Source organism: Quercus robur, chromosome 11 (assembly GCF_932294415.1).
Source record: "Quercus robur chromosome 11, dhQueRobu3.1, whole genome shotgun sequence".
NCBI classification, from domain to species: Eukaryota; Viridiplantae; Streptophyta; class Magnoliopsida; order Fagales; family Fagaceae; genus Quercus; species Quercus robur.
This window is the reverse complement of record NC_065544.1, coordinates 25,559,453-25,581,342: the sequence shown is the minus strand read 5'-3', so window position 1 is coordinate 25,581,342 and position 21,890 is coordinate 25,559,453. Positions and strand designations below refer to the sequence as shown.

General features: G+C 36.1%; 1 long non-coding RNA gene and 1 pseudogene across 1 annotated transcript; both read right to left on the bottom strand.

Annotated features, from left to right (window-relative positions):
• LOC126704874 (probable ubiquitin-like-specific protease 2A) overlaps positions 1–17,360 on the bottom strand; it is a 29,675-nt pseudogene extending 12,315 nt beyond the window's left edge.
• Positions 17,361–18,306: 946 nt separating this feature from the next.
• LOC126706643 (uncharacterized) lies at positions 18,307–19,344 on the bottom strand. The gene is made up of 3 exons (XR_007648677.1): positions 19,279–19,344; positions 19,107–19,172; positions 18,307–19,019 (listed from the first exon to the last, which is right to left on the bottom strand). It is a non-coding gene; the product is annotated as an uncharacterized LOC126706643 (long non-coding RNA).
• Positions 19,345–21,890: the final 2,546 nt, after the last annotated feature.

Below are 21,890 nucleotides of genomic sequence, written 5' to 3'. Positions count from 1 at the left end.
GTAGTGCTCCAGTTTTTGTACTTTTACTATTGTACTGCTGCTACAATATTATTGCAGTAGATCTAGATTTCTGAGTCATTACTGATATTCAATATGACTTTTTGCACATCTCACTCTGTAATTCACATGTTCTGTTGATTTTTTTAAGCCTCTCATATTTTCAATAACCAAGTTCAAATCAGAATATGCACATGTAATGAAATAAACCATCTAACCTGTAAAACCACAGTCCACTAGTAACTTGAACAACTCAACCTTTGTCAATATAAATCCAGGAAAATTTGACATTATAATTTAAAGATAATTAACTTCTTGTTTAGTCAAGAGAGCTATAAATGTTTTGACCTTCTAACATGACTACAGCGATTTATGAGCAGCAGCAGAAGGATGAGAAAGAAGGCTGACTCATAAAACTCAGGAATTATAGTAAGTGGATTGTAGAAGACCACATAACACCAGAAACCATCTAAACTGGCAGATGATAGTGCAAGCATATGTGACTTGCTTTGACTTACTGAGAAAGATAATTCTTTGAAACGAACAAGTTATTCTGCCCCAAGAAAGTATGTTCTTTACTTTCTGAATCAGTACTGCAAGCAAATAACACAAATAATTAAACAATGTGAATCAAAATTATTAAAGAAATGCTGTTTTAATAGATAAGTGGAAGTTCTTTGAGGAACAGAAAAATGTGTGCTTGAAAATGGATGTACGAACAGAATGAAAGCCCATGGGGAAAAAAAACCATGGAAGCTAACCCACATCTTTTCACCAGAAAAACAAAGTCTCATCTTCATAAGAAAGATATGAAAAGATACCAAATGGCATATAACAATCAACTTCAAAATCTATAACTAACCTATTCTGTTATACAGTGGACAAACTAAAGAAATGAAACAGTTCTAGTTTATAAAAAACATGAACATTTCAATTATTCAAAAAGAAAACTGTTAAATTACCGATTGTCCCAAGAGCATAAGTTATTGAGATATAGTAAATTTAACCATTTAACCATGCAATTTTAACACTCCCCCTCACGTTTGGGCCCAACATGTGAAAATTTAAATGGGAGGTAGAGTAGAGGAGACAAGGATCGAACTTAGGACCTCTTACTTTGATATTATGTCAAATTACTGATTGTCCCAAATGCTTAAGCTAATAGGATAAGGTCAATTTAATCATCGAACCACACAATTCTAACAAAAACATATTAACACAAAATTACTAAGCCAAAAAGAAAAACTCACTCAAAAATAACATTCCACATATTCGTGTATCTCACATCCAATGATTTGATTGCTTCCTCTCCATTGGACCAATGAGGGTCATTAGTTGCAAATGTCAAGAGCTCAATTCCTGCATGCATTGGGGCAGCATAAAGGTAGATAAATTATCTATTCAGACATATTCACTTAAAAATCCAGTTTCAGCAAAGGTAAACCAATTTTTAGTGAAAAGTGGAGACATATCAAGTAGAAATCTAACTTACAGTAACATAAGTATTAGTCAACACATTTTTACTTGCTTTGTATAAAAAGAGTCATAGACACTTCTTCCAATCATTCACAAAATGTATTACAAAAATAAAAGGAAAAAAAGAAAAGAAAAGTCCATGGTAACTTATGGAGGAGTATTAGTGTGGATTGGGATAGATTTGTAAGCTATGAGCAGTTCAGGATAGGGGATGGTAACCTAGTGAGGTTATGGCAAGACGAGTGACATGAGAATCAATCTTTAAAGATGTACCCAGAACCGTATGCCTTTACAGTTAATAAAGATGCCTCAATTAACTCTTTCTTGGAATGTCAAAATGATGGGAATGCAAGCTCTTGGAATGTTAGGCCTATTAGAGATTTTAATGACTGGTAATTGGAGCTAGTTGATTCATTTCTTAATATACTGCACTCCAATACACCAAGAGAGAGGGCCCTGAAAGAATTAGGTGTTGGCTGAATGGTAATGATAGCTTTGATGTTCGTTCATTCTATGTTGCCTAGTGAGGCTCGAGTGAGGTTTATTTCCCTTGGAAAAGCATTTGGTGTGCCAAGGTTCCAAATAGGGCTGCATTCTTTGTGTGGACGACAGCCAAGGGAACAATTTTGACATGCAATATTCTCAGGAAGAGAGGAATCATGTTAGTAGATTGGTGGTCTATGTGTAGGTGCAGTAGTGAGATCATTTTATTGCTGCATTGCGACATAGCATATGCATTGTGGACCATTGTCTTCTGTGTGTTTGGAATTCAACAGGTGATGCCAAAGAGGGTAATTGATCTTTTAACTAAATGGAATAATTGGTTTCACAGAGACTTTTTTAGTTTAGAATCTAGCCTCCCTATGTCTGTTGTGGACACTAACCTAGTGTGGAATACGGGTGTCTACATACCGACTGGACTCGACAGACCCACCTTCAACTGATCCAAACTCCGACTTATCCAATGAGCATGGCAGTCGGCGGCGGTACTTGAATATGCAGATCCGATGAAGTCAGTTCAAGTGACGGGTGAGAGAGTTCGAACTTGATAGACCCGGCTCGTCCGAAACTCCTCTCTTTACTCCATTTTCCTCATCTGTATGAAGGTTCCTTTGTCGTCCTCCTTAATATTCCTATTAGATGTCATTGATTTTGCCTCCATTCCAGTAAAATTTAAGCTTACTCTCTCCGCTGATATAAGGAGATCTTGGCCAAATCCGGCAAAATCTCAGCCCCCCACCCAAGCTCTCTGACCAACACTAGGGGTGGCAATTTTTATCCATATCCATGAACCCACCCATTACCCACTTTATTTGGATAAGTCTTAACCCAACCCATTTGAATATTTGGGTTAAATGGGTAAAGATCCATTTGGTTATTTAATTAGATGGGTCTAAATGGATAATCCCACTTATACCCACTAAACCCATCTAAAATTTAAATAAACAACATAAAATCTAAATTTCTAGAAAATGACTAAAATACCCCTGCAACTTAAAAAATGACCAAAATATAACCAAAACCCAAAAAATAACCAAAATACCCCTAAAATCCAAAAAATGACCAAAATACCCCTGAAACCTAAAAAATGACCAAAATACCCCCCAAAATCTAAAAATTACCAAAATAGCCCCAAAACCAATAAAATGACCAAAATACCCCCAAAACCCAACAAATGACCAAAATACCTCCCGAAACCTAAAAATTACCGAAATACCCCCAAAATTCATAAAATGACCAAAATACCTTTGAAACCCAAAAAATGACCAAAACACCCCTAAAACCTAAAAATTACTAAAATACCTCCAAAACCAAAAAAATGACCAAAATACCCCCGAAACCTAAAAATGACCAAAATACATCCAAAACCCAAAAAATGACCAAAATACCCCCGAAGCCTAAAAATAACCAAAATACCTCAAAACCCAAAAAATGACCAAAATACCCCTAAAACCTAAAAATTACTAAAATACCACCAAAACCCAAAAAATGACCAAAATACCCCCGAAACCTAAAAATGACCAAAATACCTCCAAAACCCAAAAATGACCAAAATACCTCCAAAACCCAAAAAATACCCCTGAAACCCAAAAAATGACCAAAATACCTCTGAAACCCAAAAAATGACTAAAATACCTCTAAAACCTAAAAATGACCAAAATACCTCCAAAACCCAAAAAATGACAAACATACCCTCGAAACCCAAAAAATGACCAAAATTTCCCCAAAACCCAAAAAATGACCAAAATATCCCCAAAACCCACAAAATGACCAAAATACCTCCAAAATCTCTAAAATGAGCAAAATACCCCCCAAAACCTCTCAAATGTCCAAAATATCCCCAAAACCCAAAAACTGACCAAAATACCCTCAAAACCCATAAAATGACCAAAATACCCCCAAAATCCACAAAATGAGAAAAATACCTCCAAAACCTCTAAAATGAGCAAAATACCCCCCCCCCCCCAAAAACCTCTAAAATGTCCAAAATATCCCCAAAACCCAAAAATTACCAAAATACCCTAAAAACCCAAAAAATGACCAAAATGCTTCCTAAATCTTAAAAATGACCGAAATACCTTTGAAACCTTAAAATTACCAAAAATACCCCTGAAACCTGTAAAATGATTAAAATACCCCAAGACCTAAAAAATGACTAAAATAACCCCAAAACCTAAAACAATGACCAAAATACCCCAAAAACCAAAAAAAATGACCAAAATACCCCCAAAACCTAACAATTACCAAAATACACCCAAAACTTAAAAAATTACCAAAATACTCCCTAAACCTAAAAAATTACCAAAATACTCCATAAACCTAAAAAATGACCGAAATACCTCTAAAACCTAAAAAATAATTGAAATACCCCAAAAACCTAAAAAAATTACCAAAATACCCTGAAACCTAAAAAATGATTGAAATACCCCCAAAAACCTAAAAAATGACCAAAATAACCCCAAAACCTAAAAAAATTATCGATAAAAACCCCTAAAACCCAAATTATGACCAAAATGCCCCTAAACATGTAAGATGACCAAAATACACCTGAAACATCTAAAATTACCGAAATAGAGGTTTCGGGGTATTTTGGATGTTTCAAGGATATTTTTGACAAATTAAATGTTCTAAGACTCTTTCATTCATTTTATAGGTTTCGAGGGAATTTCAGTAATTTTTTAGATTTCGGGGTTATTTTGATCATCTTTTAGATTCTAAGGGTATTTTAGCATTTTTTAGGTTACAAGGGCATCTCTGTCATCTTTTAGTTTTAGGGTTATTTTGGTAAATTTCTAGGGTTTAGAAGTATTTTGGTAATTTTTAGGTTTTGGGGTATTTCGGTGATTTTTTAGGTTTTGGTGGTATTTTGGTCATTTTTAGGTTTAGAGGGTATTTCGGTCATTTTTTGGGTTTCAAGGATATTTGGTATTTTTTGAGTTTCGGGGGTATTTTGGTATTTTTTTGAGGTTTTGGGGGTATTTTGGTCATTTTTAGGTTTTGGGGGTATTTTGGTAATTTTTTGGGTTTTGAGGGTATTTTGGTAATTTTTAGGTTTTGGGGTATTTTGGTTAGTTTTTGGGTTTCGAGGGTATTTTGGTAATTTTTTAGGTTTCGGGGTATTTTGGTCATTTTTTGGGTTACGGGGGTATTTTGGCCATTTTTTGGGTTTTGGAAGTATTTTGGTCATTTTTAGGTTTCGGGGGTATTTTGGTAATTTTTTGGATTTCAGGGGTATTTGGGTAATTTTCAGGTTTGGGGGTATTTTGGTCATTTTTTGGGTTTTGGGGGTACTTTGGTCATTTTTTGGGTTTCGGAGGTATTTTAGTCATTTTTAGGTTTTGATGGTATTTTCGTCATTTTTTTGGGTTTTGAGGGTATTTTGGTCATTTTTTGAGTTTGGGGGTATTTTGGTCATTTTTAGGTTTTGGAGGTATTTTGGTCATTTTTTAGGTTTTGGGGGTATTTTGGTAATTTTCAGGTTTCGGGGGTATTTTGGTCATTTTTTGAGTTTTGGGGGTATTTTGGTCATTTTAGTGGTTTTTAAGCATATTTGGTGATTTTAGAGATATCAGGGGTATTTTGGTTATTTTAGAGGTTTCATGAGTATTTTGCTAATTTTAGAGATTTTGGGGATAATTTTGGATGTCCAATGGTATATTGGTAATTTTGGAAGATTAGGGGTATTTGCATCATTTTTGGTATTTATGGGTATTTTGGAGGTCAAGAGGGTATTCAAGTAGTTTTAGAGGTATTTTAGTCATATTGGGTTAAATGGGTGGGTTACTAATTAAATGGGTTGGGTTGGTAATGGATAATTAATTTATATATAAACGGGTCATAAATGGATAAATGGATAATTATACACCCAACCCATCTATGACCCAACCCATTTATGACCCAACCCACCCATTTGCCACCCCTAACCAACACCCACCTGCCACCTAATGAGGCCCAATCCATCTGATCCAGCGTCACTTCACGGTCAGTAGCAAGTTCCAATCTTCCCCACCCGAAGTGTTCAAGTTGAGTCTGAGATAGGCACAAATCTAACCCAAATCAATCCAGGGACACCCCTAATATGGAGGGAGCATAAGCATTGTATTTGGGGAAAAATAGGTAACTACCATTAATTTCCTAACTATCTAGTCAGTAGTTAAGGTTTTAAAACTATTTTTTTTTATAGCATCTTGAGTCTTTTAAACTCGATTTTGGGCAATAACTCGAGCATAAAACACTCGATTTCTATGCTCTAACTTCTTCCAACATGGCATAGTTTTCCACATGGGTAGACAGAAATCGAGTCTCTAAGACTCGATTTCTAAGGGTTATACATAAAACCAAATCAGTGAGGAACCAGAACATCAGGGAAGAAAGCAGAGAAAAAAAAAAAAAAAAAAAAAAAAAAAAAAACAGAAACAGAGAGAGATCGGAGTGGGTCGCGCGAGCCCAGGCAGAGCGGCGCCTGGGTCGCGCGACCCACTCCGATCTCTCTCTGTTTCTGGTTTTTTTTTTTTTTTTTTTTTTTTTTTTTTTTTTTTTTTTTTTTTTTTTTTTTTCTCTCTCTGCTTTCTTCCCTGATGTTCTCTCTGTTTCTGGTTTTTTTTTTTTTTTCTCTCTGCTTTCTTCCCTGATGTTCTGGTTCCTCACTGACTTGGTTGTATTTCTTCCCTGATGTTCTGGTTCCTCACTGACTTGGTTGTATGTATAACCCTTAGAAATCGAGTCTTAGAGACTCGATTTCTGTCTACCCACGTGGAAATCTATGCCACGTTGGAAGAAATTAGAGCATAGAAATCGAGCGTTTTATGCTCGAGTTATTGCCCAAAATCGAGTTTAAAAGACTCGAGATGCTATAAAAAAAATAGTTTTGAAACCTTAACTACTAACTAGATAGTTAGGAAATTAATGCTAGTTACCTATTTTTCCCTTGTATTTGATGTGGAAGCTTTCATGGGTCAATTGAAGTCATATTTCGGCGAAAATCGGTAATTTCCCATAAAAAACAAACCATATAGTTAGTAGGGCCGGTTTACAAACTATATGCATTTTTAGCAACTCGAGTCTTAAATGCTCGATTTTGGGCAGGTAGTTTGATGTGGCAAAAATCCATGCGGCGTCTATGTGGAACTCGAGTTTCTGAGACTCGAGTTCCACGTAGATGCCACGTGGATGCCACTATGCTTTAAACTCGAGTCTCTGAGACTCGGTTTACTAAAAGTGAAACCGAGTCTTAGAGGCTCGAGTTTCAAAGCCCTATGCTTCTGGCAATGGTCATGTCTGGTTGGTCATGTCTGGTTGTCTGGTCATGTCAAATGCTTTGTCTGTTTTGAGACATATTCAGAGAATATATTAGACTAGCACAAGCAACAAAAACTTCTCTCAGACCATTTTGAACCAGTTTTGTCTGTTTAGGAACGTACTCAATGAATATTAGACTAACAATAAAAAACTCTCACACTACTCTCAGATGCAGAGAATATTTTGACTGAACACAACTCTCACACCTTCAGCAACTTGAATCGTAGAACCTCAACAACTCTCACACCTTCAGCAACTTCAATCACAGAACCTCTCTCAACAACTCTCATACATATTTAGCAGCAAAACATTGCTCCTCTCACTCTCATACAATCTCAGCAGTACATTTGCACATCATCATGTCAGGTAAGGGTCTCCTCACTCTCTAATTAGTTGTTTAGTGTATATAGCTGCTTTAGAAAGTGTTGCTTGCATTGAATTTGTCATGCCATTTCCTAATAAAATATTTGTTTGTATTAGGCAAATATATTTGTTTCCTGATAAGATATTTGTTTGTATTAAAATATGTATATTTGTTTCCTTATAAAAAATATGTATATATATTTATATTTATATTTATACAACTATATAATTAAATATTTATATATACATATTTTTATTTATATATTTATACAACTATATAATTAAATAATTAAATATTTATATTTATATTTATATTTATATATTTATACAACTATATATATAAATACTTATATAAATATATTTATATAAATATTTAAATATTTAATTATATAGTTGTATAAATAGGCTAAATATAAATATATTTATATATATATATTAGAGAAAGATACAGGAATCCACTAATAATCCATCCACATAGAAATATGGAGTAGACATGCATAGGTTCCAAATATGGAGGGAGATTTTCTTCTTTTTCTCTCTTATTCAATCTTGCACACAAATTCTTCTACCCAATAATGGATATGTGAATCCAATTTATAGAATTTGGCATGAATAATTGCGTATAAAACAGTAAGAGAGATAACTTTAGGTTATATATTAAGTGGACCTGGCGGCTGGCTACTTCGCCCATTGTGGACAAATTTTTAAAAATTTAAAAACTTAGGCATATAGTTCGAAAGCTGTTAAAAGATGCCGAGTCTATCAAAATATGACAAGTTGATGATTTTTTGTTCATAGATTTTTCTCCATCTATATATAATGAATTTTGCAGTGAAAATTATTTCATTGAAAAGTAGGCATATAGGACTTCAAAACGAATATAATTTGATTCAATGGTGATTTTAAATAAGTGAAATGCGACCGTTTGAAATTGGCACAACTATAATATCTTCAATATTTTCACTTGAGTAAAATGTTCTTGTTCCTATGCAAATTTTTAGGTTGTGAATTCTCATTTGTAGAAAATGTAAACAACCTATACAAGGCACAATAACAACAACTTTTTGGTCAGAGAGGGCAGTCACGAAATGAAGATCTTGAAGCCTTTCTCTTACTTAATTTAGAAACAAAAAATAAAATAAAAAACTTGGGAAAAAAAATAAAAAAAACTCATCTATGTGCTGTGATCCAAAAAAACAAGTTATTAGAATTCTTGACAACACCTTAAGCCTTAAACCTTTAGTAGTTAAATCCCTAGAGTTGTTTTTCCTTTCAAGATTTAGTGTTTTACCTTAGTTACCAAATCTTGTGCTGCATAATTAGGCTTTATCATTATTGCTTTAGATTTTGAAGTTATCTGCTTCCTTTCTCCATTAATTTAAAATTACTTGAATGATGTTGTTACATAATTGCACTCATTCATTTGCACATCCTCATGACTTTTGTTGTTTGGTTTGATATTTATATTTATATTTTTGTTAGAGCTGAGTTTAAATTTTGTAATGGGGGTGAGCTTTGTCTTTAGTTTTTTTATTTGTTTGAGTACGAAATTATAATGATTGAGTGTGTTTGTATGTGATGTGGGGTGAGTATATGCAATTGTTACACTTTTAGAAGTTGTGATTTTTGTACTTTGAGTAGATAGAAAAGGTTTTGTAATTGATGTTAAATGAAAGAGATCAAATATGTCACTAACATAAATTTACTTGGCTCTCTAATAGGTTCACAATCTTTGAAGAATATTGATATAAATGTATACTTCGGTGGACCCCTTGAAAATCCTGAAGGGATTGACGGATTCCCATTTAGAGGGGAGGGTATCGAATGCTACTACATGAATGATTGAAGCATGGAGATTGGAGGTAACTCACCTTACTGACCAGTACAAGGCTTAACACAGCTGTCAATCCTCAATCTACCTTCTCGATTAAGTTAAAATCCTATGTTTCTCTACATATGTGTGTATGTACAGGTGTAGGTAAGTGTACATACAATAGTTTATTCTACTAGAGGATCATTGAATAAAGGCGTACTCATGTAGCTTTATTAGTTTATGCTAATATGCTTGCTGACTTTGGTAGCAGTTGCAATCCTATTGTCCAATGTCCATCCACCAGATGGGAAATGGTAACCCATTAATGTGTAGTATGTATTCGATATCCAATTCTATTGACATATGTCAACACTTCATCTAGATCAAATTGTTTTATGTAGGGTTGAAAAATTCTTCATTGGAGGGACAGTTGGGTTTGTTCTCTGTTTTAAGCATCTCAATTCCTGTTTTTGTTTGAAATTTCTAATAATGTATGATGTTAGTTTTAGTGATATCTAAATAATTATGATTTGACAATCTACATTTTGAACATAAATTAGTTGGTATAGTTGCTAACGATGGTTTTGAGATGGTCGTTTGGAATTTTGTGCAGAGAAGCTGATTGTATTGGTTTAAAATGGATGGTTTGGCCCATTCTATCAACATGCTATTCAAATCAAATAGCTTTCTGATTGTTCTTTCTTCCTCTCTCTCTCTCTCTCTCTCTCTCTCTCTCTCTCTCTCTTTTTAATTTTGATTTTAATTTTAAAATTTGATTTTTTGTTATAGACTTGCTGCATAGGGAGCCACAACAGGAAGGGTGGTGCACTTAACAGAATATTTGCAGGCATATGGTCAACTTGACAACTTGATTTGTTGATTTTTTTTTTTTTTTTTGGTTGATAAATAACTTGAGTTTGGGAAGTTACTAGGCTACTGAATTATATTTGAACTCATATGTGCTGTTCATGATTTTTATGTTACTGATTATATATTGTTTGTAGTTATAGCATGATTAGACTCTTTTATGTGGATTTTGTTCTTGGATGTCATTGAACATATGGAAAATTTAAAATTACTAAATGCGAAAAAAATTTAAAATGACAACCCAATTGAAATATTTAAATGTAAATAAAATTTAAAGGAGCACAGATGCAGAATTCACAAAATTAGAAAAATAAAAAGGGGTTTAAGACATTATCAAATTTAGCAAGAAGAAAGTCATCAAACTTTCAGTAACATGGATCGAATTAAACACTAAATCATCAACTTTAACAAACCCTAACATCAACAATTTAATTTAACAGAGACCCAGTTAACAAATCCTAACATCATCACTGCAAAACAATGCATAGTTCAAGATTTGAGTATGAAATTTCCCTCATATCAATAGTTCAACCCACAAACAGAACAAAGCACAAAACAAAACAAAACAAAACAAAAAAAATCAAACCCACAAACCAATTCAATCTCAAAACACAATAAAGTTTCGCTCTTTTTTAGCAGGTTTAACAGTTTTATTACAAATTCAATACAAAAACCAAAATAGAAAACAACTTCGTGAAACCAAAGTTTCTTTAATTTTTCATGCATGTTTCTCGGCAACCAAACAGTGAACGGTGGGTACAAAGCAACTCACCTTTTTCTTTAGTTTTGAGAGACCGCGTAGACTCAAAGCTTGTTGTGGCTTGATCAAAGCTTGCTGTGGCTTGATCAAAGCTTTTGGCGAAGGCTGACTGAGACTGAGAGTGAGATTGACTGAGAGAACAATGAGATGGAGAAGCAGGTGAGTGAGAGCGTGAGTGGAGAAAGTGAGTGACTTGGATCAGTGTGTGAGAGGGTGAGACAGTGAGTGAGAGCGTGAGAGTGTGCGTCTGCTCTGTGTGAGAGAGAGGGTGAGGGTGAGTGAGAGTGGAGAGTGATTTGTGTGAGGTGAGTGAGGCGTTATTTTTGAAAATACCTTATTTGAAATCGAGTATCAGACACTCGGTTTCCTTGTCTTCCACGTGGAACATTAAAAACCACAGCTGAAATCGAGTTTCTGAGGCTTGGTTTCACTTTAAGTAAACCGAGTCTCTGAGGCTCGAGATCTACTTGGCCAAATTCCAGGTGGCGTGTCCACGTGGAACTCGAGTTTTAAAAACTCGAGTTTTACGTGGGCATGCCACGTGGAATTTGGCCATATCAGGTCGCAGAAACCGAGCCTCAAAGGCTCGATTTAGAGGCCCAAAATCGAGCCTTTGAGGCTCGAGTTGTTAAAAATTGATATAGTTTATAAACAGGCCCTACTAACTATATAGTTTGTTTTTTATTGGTAATTACCCATTTCGTCCTCATATTTCATTAGATCATTATTCGAATGGTCTCGTGTCTTGGGTCCTAGTGAAAGCCATTCTATTGTAGATTTCTTTGAGTCCCTCTAAATTTTTTTTATAACTCGATTGTTATAATTCTTTGGGATATCTTGCATATTAATATTGCGTTCCCTTATTGATGTCATATATTACTTAAAAATATATAAAATCAAAATTAAACACCAATAATTGATCCTTTCATGAAGTGATGTAGCAAGTAGCAAAGCATCAAAAGTAATCCTAAAATGCATTTACCAAATGGAGACAAATATTAGACTTTTTTTTCAAGTACAAATTTAGACTCCATACTTATTGCTAACAAATATCTATACCAAATATTAAAATCTAGAGTTTTGGGACAATTGTCTGTGCAAATTGGATTTAGAGATAGCTTATGATTATGTAAATTAGAATTTTCTTCTATATATTGAGCAATGTGGAATTCGCAAACAAGAGAAAATGGGTTATTAAAGTACATCAATTTTTTGACTTTCAATTTTGGTTAATGGCAGTTTGATGGATTTTTTAATAGTTCCCATGGGTGATGGCAACTTAGACAAGAAGATGAATTGTCCCCACTTCTATTTGTTATGGTAATGGAGATTTTGAGTAGAACATTGTTAGGGGCTAATGATCCCATCTATTTGGATATACGGTGAGAAGCATTAAAAATAATTTGTTGATGATCTCTCATCTTCTAATTGTAGATGATACTTTAATTTTTTGCACGACTAATCCAAATCAAACTACATTATTTGTAATGTGTTGTTCTCTAATTTGAAGTTATAGCAGGTTTGAAAATGATTTAGGAAAGTATGAATTAATGCATATTGGTGATATGCTGGGTTTTGAAGATATAGCAAACATTCTTGGTTGCAAGGTGTCAAATTACCCACGATATATTTGGGTTTTCCATAAAGTTCTACTTTCAAATGAAGAGAAGTTTGGGAAAATGGACTAGAAAAATGGAAATGAGATTGGTAGGTTGGAAGAAGATTTACCCGTCCAAAGGAGAAACCAGTTTATAAACTTTTTTCCTTTCTCATTTTCCCATGCCTTTTGGTATTGCTACTCAAATCGAAAAGTTGTGAAAGAATTTCCTTTAGACTTAAAATTCCCTCTCGGAAGTTGGACAAACAATTTTGAACCTACATAATATGGAAGATTAGGTATCAAAATTTTTGGTAATGTTCAACCATTCATTGTAATTCCCCCACATTGTTTGAATTTGTATGTGGATTTGGATTGTGCTTAAAGTGTAGTGCAAGTGCTAAGTCCCATGTCGAGTATTTAACATGTCAATTTAAGCTATATAAGAAATTAGAAAAACCTAAATTGTGACTCTGCATTTGAATGATGTATATGTTGCTAACACTTCCTCAATATCATGATAAATGGTATCAAAGCCAACTTGGTAGATGTTGTGTGGCTCGAAAGCAATACAACACAATGCGTGACTAAACAAGAATGGCTAGGATTTAAGTGGGAAAGATTATAATACCCTCGACTATATGGATTTGTTGTGTAAGAGGTGTGGGGAGTCGGTGGATCATCTTTTGCTTCATTGCCCCATAGCTTTTGAGCTATGGTCCTTGGTGTTCTGTTTGTTTGGAATTCATTGGGTTATGTCATTATTGGTGTTTGAGTTGTTTGAGTGTTGGCAAGGTAAATTCAAGCAACATCGCAATATAGATTTTTGGAGAATGGTGCCGCATTGCTTGATGTGGTGTATTTGGAGGGTGTAGGGGCCTTTTTTGTGTATGGTGTTTTGGGCTGGGCTGCCTCCTGCAGTAATGAGCCCGAATATTTCTGAGTAAGGGAGTTGGGGCCAATCCAATTGTAACTCAACTTGAGCCGGTTTGTGCACAAACTTATGCCTTGTCTGCTAGGAGTAAACTTACGGCAAGCAGAACTGTTGCAGACGAGTTACGGCAGGCAGATATAATAATAATGACAAAAAAAAAGTATCTGACTATTTAAATAAATGGCTATGTAATCCCTACTTATAAAGCACGATTACAATTATGATAATGTCATTGCACAGAGAAAAGTAAAGGAGAAAAAAAATAACATAAACTAATCTAGAATGGGCATGAATCAAGTTTTAAGTCTAGTCTGTCAAAACAAAGCCAAAGAGGGGAGAACGCCTCTTTTCAATGCAAATAATTCCCTAGGAAAAAGATCATGCCATGGGGATTAATGGCTTTGAGGGACTCGGACCTGAATGGTTATTGCCCAAAAAAGAAAGAGTCCTTGTTCACGTTTTGGAAGAAAGCAAGATTTGAAGAGGGAGAGAGGGAAAACGATCTACCGGTGCATGCCCACTGTATTACCTTTCATTCTTCCTTAATTTTCTCTCTTTTCTTCTTTGTTTTCTTTCTTATCTTTTTTCTCTTCTTTTTACTCTGTTTTTTTTTCCTACCACGTAAAAATGCTCTGTTTTTCGATTCCCTTTTCAGGGCACGGCAAGGGTCCTTTTATAGTGTCTGTCGTGACCAATGTTTTACTGTTTTTCCCCTTAACCACCTTTGTCTGGTCTGGGCGTACTTGCCGACCACCAGGTCTGTGCGACATCCACCCTTGCCAGACAGAGGCAGGTTTGTTTCGTTCCTCTGTATACCGTAACACTTTTTCCTGCCACGGTATAAATGCTTTCTCTCTCTACTCTCAAGGCATGCACCCAACGATTCCCCTTCAAACTTGCCTCTTTTGGGTGGTCTATCATCCTAGCAAGACGTACCTCCCAAAAGGGTTTAGGCAGGAGCCGCAAAATAGATCTTTTCCCCTCTCCCCACCACCAAACCATACCCCCTTTACCTCTTACCTCTGGCCCATGGCCCCACCACGTCCCATATTGGCTGGGTACAGGCTGGTGGTGCCTGGGCCTTGCGTGTGCTTTCTTTTCAGATATGTCCAAAAGTCTGCCTGCTACTCATGCATCTGCCGTGATCTGGACTCTCCGTCTGTGTTTTCTGACCTTTCATGTGGGCTTTTCTTTGGTTTCCCGCTCCATTCAGGAGCTGGGCTTTGTATGATGATGGGCCTTACATTTCTTTGGCCCATTCTTGATTTTCTTTATTTCCTGCAACGTTGAACTGTTATTCCTGCCGTAATAACTTAATCCTGCTATACCTCTTTTTGGGCCAGCCATTTATCCCTTTTCTCAGTGGCCTGTCATGGGCACTGTTTTGCTTTTACTCATAGGCTCCTATGTCCCTTTGGGCTCTCCTTTGGGCATTCTCGACCCGATTGATTTTTTTGGGCTTCCTCGGCCCGATTGCTTTCTTTGGGCTTCCTCGGCCCGTTTGCTAATTCCACACTCTCATGGGCTTTTTACTAACTTCATTGGGCTTTCCCGACCCAATAACCTTATTCTTATCTTTGGGGTTCATGGGCCTGCCATAAAACCCCTTACTCTCTTAGTTTGCATTGTCTTGGGCCTGCGGTGACCCTTTCTCACTTTTCTACCTCATACACTGCCCATGGGATGCTATTTCTTTTTTTCCTAGCTTCTTTGAGCCCACTTGCCTCTTTAAGACTCATTTATTTATTTGTTGGGCCTGTGATCCATCATTCTTGCCGCTTGGGCCTAATGGGTTTTTTGCTATCTATTTTGTCAATTCTTTGTAGCTCTCATTATTGGGCTTTCTTTCTGCCTGCCTGAGCTTCTACAAATGGCCCTCAACAAAGGGAAAGGAATGCTAGATGCTTTGAGGGATGTGAGAGGTCCTTTCTAGAGATCAAGTCTTTTTTCTTGCATAATCTCCTTGTTTAGAGTGTGATTTTGTCGCATTTTTCTTGTTTTTCTCTTTCTACTTTACTTGATCATTGTAATTTTGGTTCTTGATTTTTGCCCCCATAGTACATCCCCAATGTACTCGGGTTGGCTACTTTTTTCTTAATTAATAAAATTGTTTCGTTACCTATCAAAAAAAAAAAAAAAAAAGATTATATGGATTTGTTTGTGGATTTGGATTGTGAAGGTGTTGTACAGTACTGTTAAAAGTGTGCTTAGCCACACTTAAATCACAAAACCCCATGGTCTAAGCACTTTGCTTGGCCAAAGTTAAGCTCATTAGTAGAAAATCCCTAAATCCACAACCCGAATAAAGAAAATTAATTCTCTAGATGGACAACCCGACTAAAGAAAATTCATAAATCCACAATATCTTTTCTCTTTGTACACAATCCTAACAAAAGGAAATTTCTTGAATCTTTTTGAACCTCATTCCAACAAGTCTTAAGAAGGAAAAAGTAGGTAAACATGTTAGTAGGCTTTTATTAGGATAACCCCCTAGTAAAGAGTATACCAGTCTGTCCACCATCGTAAGCATTTCATGATTGTTTCAACTATGAGATACAAAATTTAACAACTAGGAATTTTCAAACCTATTGTTAAAACAACCTAAACAAAGCCTTTGTATTTTTTTTGGTTGGAGGAATTGGTTAGGGAAAAATTTGTAGGATAATTGGAATTTGGTTCCACTTTGTTTGATCTGGATTCTTTGGCAAGAATGGAATAGGAGAACGTTTGAGCATTTGGAGAGATCAAGGGATCTGCTTCTAGATCATTTTGTTGGGACTTTATTTGATTGGTCTCGAGCTTGGGGACTCACGAATAATGATTCTATTACTATGTTCTCCTTGTATATAAGTTTCTGTATTTGTTTGTAATTATTTAGGCTTCTTTATACCATTTTGCATAAAGCAGTCTCATTTCCAAAAAAAATTCTTACTTATCAGGGGGAAAAAATTGTTGATGTGTGAACCATTAGTATTAAATACTAAACCAAAAGAATGTAGCAGAAACAACAAAGTCTTGTAGACATCTCAAATTAAAATTCTTAAAAGTCTTTCAAAAACTTGAGTAGTTTGATCCATTGTGATACATACAGATTACAGAATAGTTCCAACACAATTACTTTCCGAAAAAGCACAAACCTGAAGTTTCTTTTGCATTTCCAGCTCCTTTAGAACCCCTTGATTTAAGATGAAGGTTAACCACAGCAGTTTCAACCTACACCCAACAATTACCAAGTTGGACTATATGGAAGCAACAAAGTGGAAAATTCAATGTAACTCACCCTTCCAAACCATTCTGATTCAATTTTAGTGATAGCACCAATAGCCCATTCAAAGCTAAAGATTTCCTTGAGCCCATTTACAGTTGAACCCTCAAGTTTGATGCTGCTGTTTGAAAATGTGAGCCGACATTTCGTGCAATATATATCCCCATAAATAAGAAAATCCGGAACACATGAACAGTCATATTTACACTGTCCTGCAAATCCACCAAATTCAAAGTCCCATAAAAAATCCAACCTCTCGAAAGAAACCGAGAAAAGATGCACTTTGCAAAAAGAGTGAAATGAAACAATTTTCAGATGTGCAAGTAACAGATTCTAGTATAAAATGCAGCGGGAGTGGTAAATGCTTCATAAACCAACAAAAGAAAGGATTATGAACTGTGAATAAAATTAAATTGGGGCTACAAGCCTACAATCCTAAAGAAACACCATTTTTAGATCCATATGGATCTTGCGCAGAAGTATTTGCATTTTTCCACGCTAGCCGATTAAAAAAATACTCCTCCCGAGCCAAGTCAATAGCCTTCTTCAGGCCCTCCAAACAGCCAAGTACTCGAGCATTTCTCAGTTGATTATGGAAGGTAAGAAGGCTAGACTAAACAGGCCATAGAGGCTTCTAAAGTTGGATTAAGCTTTGGGATACAATACTGGATATGTTAGCAAATGAATGGTTCTGCAGTAAGCGGATTTTACAATAATCATATATGGATAGTCATTTTGAAAGGGCTTGCACTAGATTCTTAGAAAAATAACTATCTATTTAAAATCTAATGAAAGTCATAACCGCAAAAAGGCTTCCCAGGTGAACACAAGTAAAAGTGCCAGGATTTCTAGCTAGTTCAGCTCAATTTAAACTTCCAAATAATGAATTTCTTATGCACACAAAATTCCTATCCACGTTTGAAATGGCACATTGGTAATGCAAAGAACAAGATAAAAAAAATTTTGATGACGTGGAACCTTACCAAGGTAGGACCTGTTGGACTCACCCCTAGGGAGCAAACCCCATATACACAGCCCCCCACCTGCCAGAACTGTGAATGAGGTAATACAATTATAAGTATTTTGGTACCCCAAGCACAAAATTCAAGATTACATAATGAGTTGTCCCTCTAATGTAATTCTATTGGACTACACGGATGGTAAGAGAAGCAATGTGATGGTTTCAAGTCTCCAAAGTCCAAACATAAAGTAGACACCAAATTGTTGACAAAGTTTCTGTCATGTACTCTTGTACAAAGGATATACCACCACCCTGTTGACTATCCACCAAAAAAAAAAAAAAAAAAAAAAAAAAAGGATCTTAAGGGGTCTTTCATTTAGCATTTAGTTTAGTGCTGGCTTCTTCAGTAAGCTAAGATTTTACGTTCCCCCTCCCCCCCCCCCCCCCCCCCCCCCGGGGGGGAGGTGGCACAAAATTTCTACTCACATACTTTTAATCATTAAAAAAAATCCTTTCCAAACCCCATGATTTTTCAAAAACTGTCTCTTCATAGAGCTGTCAGATAACAATATCAATTGTTAAATCATAAAAATATGTGGTGAATACACTTAAAATTTCATATCCACCAGAACCATACTCTGACACTCGTTCTTCTAGTGAAACTGTACGGAGTTTAGAGCTAAAATCAATTGCAGGACTTGAGGCTGAAGTTGACGAACAAGTTCCAATGTTGTCTTCATAATCTGAAGCCATACCAACTTCCTTGTTCTGCAACAACTTCCAATTGATTAGTTACAGATGATATACAAGATCTATATCTGACTTCTTGCACTTCAAAAAGAGTGCTGTCTATATAATTTCTGGCAGTTAAAATACTCAAAGATTTTAAGTCTCTTGTTGGAAAGCAACTTGCTCCAAAAAAGAGAATTCAAGACTCAAGATAACAGGATAAGAAAGATAACTGAATTGGCATAAGCATTTACTTCAGAGTTTGAAGAACTAGACAGCAGAAGGGTATCCAACCCAGGGGTCTCCACTCTTACAGTGCCATCTTCAACTGACAATTCCATAGGACATTGATGATCCGTATCACTAGCATCAATGTCTAAATTCAGTGCCAACTTTCTTTCGCAGAGTCTTAAATCTTTGTGAAGCTACATCAAATTCCTTTTGCGGACTCTTGGTTTCTAGCACAGCCTCAGAGAAAATATAACAAAGGAAATTAGATACATTGACATTTAAATAACCAAAAAAAAGGCATTGATGACTTATACCTTCAGCATCAATGTCAATTGGTGCATTTCTGATTTCCTTCAGTGGAGTCTTGGTATCTCGTGAAACTAAGTATGAAGTATAGGAAATAAAATTAGACAAACATATTTCACACAAAGAAAATTAGATACGTTGACATTTACATAACAAAAATAAAGCATTGATGACCTGTACCTTCAGCATCAATGTCAATTGATGCATTGTTGATTTCCTTAGATGGAGTCTTCGTATCTTGTGCAACTATTTAGGAAGTATAGGAAAGATAATTAGACAAAAATATTTCACAACACAGCATAAATACTTTAAGAATGATACAAGGCCTGAGAACACACAACTTTTTATTTTTATTTTTTTGCAAACATGGGAGTCCAAAGCACTTCAAGCACTTGACCATTCCCCTAGGTGCATGTAGTCCCCCCCGACCCAGAAGGCCTAAAACCACAGAAAACTGAAAGGACAAATTCTAAATTTGGTCCCATTTGGATTTCAGTTTCAACATAGCCAACTCAACACTAGTGACTGTATAACCTTCAGAGCTATCCACCGCATTACTCAAAAATCCAATTAAATAGGATGAGCTTAAGATGCCCACCAGTTTTGAAATAAATTTATTGAAGGCAAGCAGCAACTTGTGTATGCAAGGTTGTTCTATAGTACCTCTGAGTTATCAAACCCACTACAATCAAAATTGTTTATTTCAAGTTTTTTAATCTGAGCCTTTTGTTTATATTTAAGAAGGAATGACGGATATTAAAACACTTGAAAATACACAGTTATGATCATAGTGAGTACCATACTACCATATACCCTCGAAAAAAAACTAAAGCACACTTTTGCCCCCTAAAATCTGGATTTGTTTTCATCTTGATCCTTTACATTTCAAAATTAACAATTTGGCCCTCCGTGTTTGATTTTGTTTTCATATTGGCCTTGTCATGCATTTCTATTAGTAATTTGGCCGTAAAATGATACATAAGTGGTGCCCATATGATGCCACTAACAGAATATGAAAAGGGAATCAAACATGAGGGGCCGAAATGACATTTTTAAAATGTAAAGGACCAAAATGAAAACGATACCAAATTTTAAGGGCCAATAGTTTACTTTAGTCCTCCTTGATTGAAGTTTAATTTTTCCTTTTTGTTCATGTTTTTTTCTCCCCGATCTTATTGATCATTGTAATCCGGGTTCTTGATTTGTCCACTATAGTACACTTCCAGTGTACTTGCTTGGTTTTTCTAATAAAATTTCTTACGTTACTTATCAAAAAAAACAGAAACACAGAAGCACTCTAGAGTTTTCCTTTGAATACAAATTAAAATCAGGAATGTACACATTTCTATGAATCTAAAAGTCTAACACAAGTTCAAAACCAACACATATACACAAACTCTATATCACATTTCCCACCATGATCACAAAACTCAGCAAAATTGTACTTAAGTCATAACCCTCCTCAATGCACATAGCTTTTCAACATTAACAACAATTATTACCATAACAACAATAATACAAAGAGTGTGATTAGAAACAAGCAAACTTGATAGAGAGAGTGTTTGTGTGTTGTGAAGACTTGCAGCACTAAAGGAAAGTGTACTTGGAGAGAGGAGAAGGAGGCTTGGGTTTGGGTTTCTTAGGGTTTCCAAACATGCCTAAGAACCTTTGAGAGGCTTTCTCGACTTGCTCGTCCTCTTCGGCGAACTTGAACACGTCGAATCGCTTTCCTGACGAAGACCGACTCATGGGAGGGGGGGGGGGGCTTTCAACTTCCGAGACAAAAGGAAAATGGAATAAAAGTGCTGGGTATTTTTTTTTTTTTTTTTTGAAACTGAAATCAAACTTTCATTTAAATCAAGGAAGCATCAATGTTTACATACTCAACAGCAACTGATGGAACCTCTTCCATCCAAAATAAATCAACATTAACCTTTTGGGCAAACCTAGCAAGCTCATGTGCTACCCTATTACCATTTCTCTTAGTGCAGCTCACAGTCGTCCATTCCAAAGCTCCTACCAGATGCTGGATGTCTCCAACAACATGGCCAATAGCTGACCGGTTCTCCGTACCTGAAGCAATCCACCTTGTAACCTTAACACTGTCCCTTCCACTACAAGCACCGTGAAACCAGCATCAATGGCGAATTCTAGCGCCTTACGACATGCGAGTAGTTCAGCCATATCACTTCCTTGGACTGCCGGACCTTTAACTGTCATCGCCGCCATAACTTCTCCAGTATAATTTCTGATCACTGCATCGAACCCAGAGCTAGCAGAGTCCTCAAACACCGCAGCATCATAGTTGAGCTTGTACACATCTTGTGGTGGGGGTATCCAGCGTGTTCCATCATTCTGCACTGCCTGCCGAGACGTTCCTACCTCCACAGCCACCTGTAAACTCACCTGTGCCTGCTGAAACTCCTCAAGCAATTCAGATGCACACCTATTCAAACAGCCCGGTTCCATTAATTTGCCTTCATGCACTACTCTGTTCCGCTGGTTCCAAATCAGCCATGCCTGCACCAGGCACAGCTCCACCTCTGTTCTGTCCAGCCGGTCCAGCAAATACTCCAATAGAACAACAAAATCAAGCTGACTCGTCCCACACTTCTGCAACGCCCTTACACTACCATGCCAAACATCCTGCGCTACTGTACATTCCCATAAGACATGAATAGTTGATTCTTGGAATAAGCCACATAACGGACACACATCATCCGTTAAAATCCGTTTCTTCTTGAGGTTCCTTCTAGTAGGGAGAATATCATGACTCGCCCTCCACCTAAACA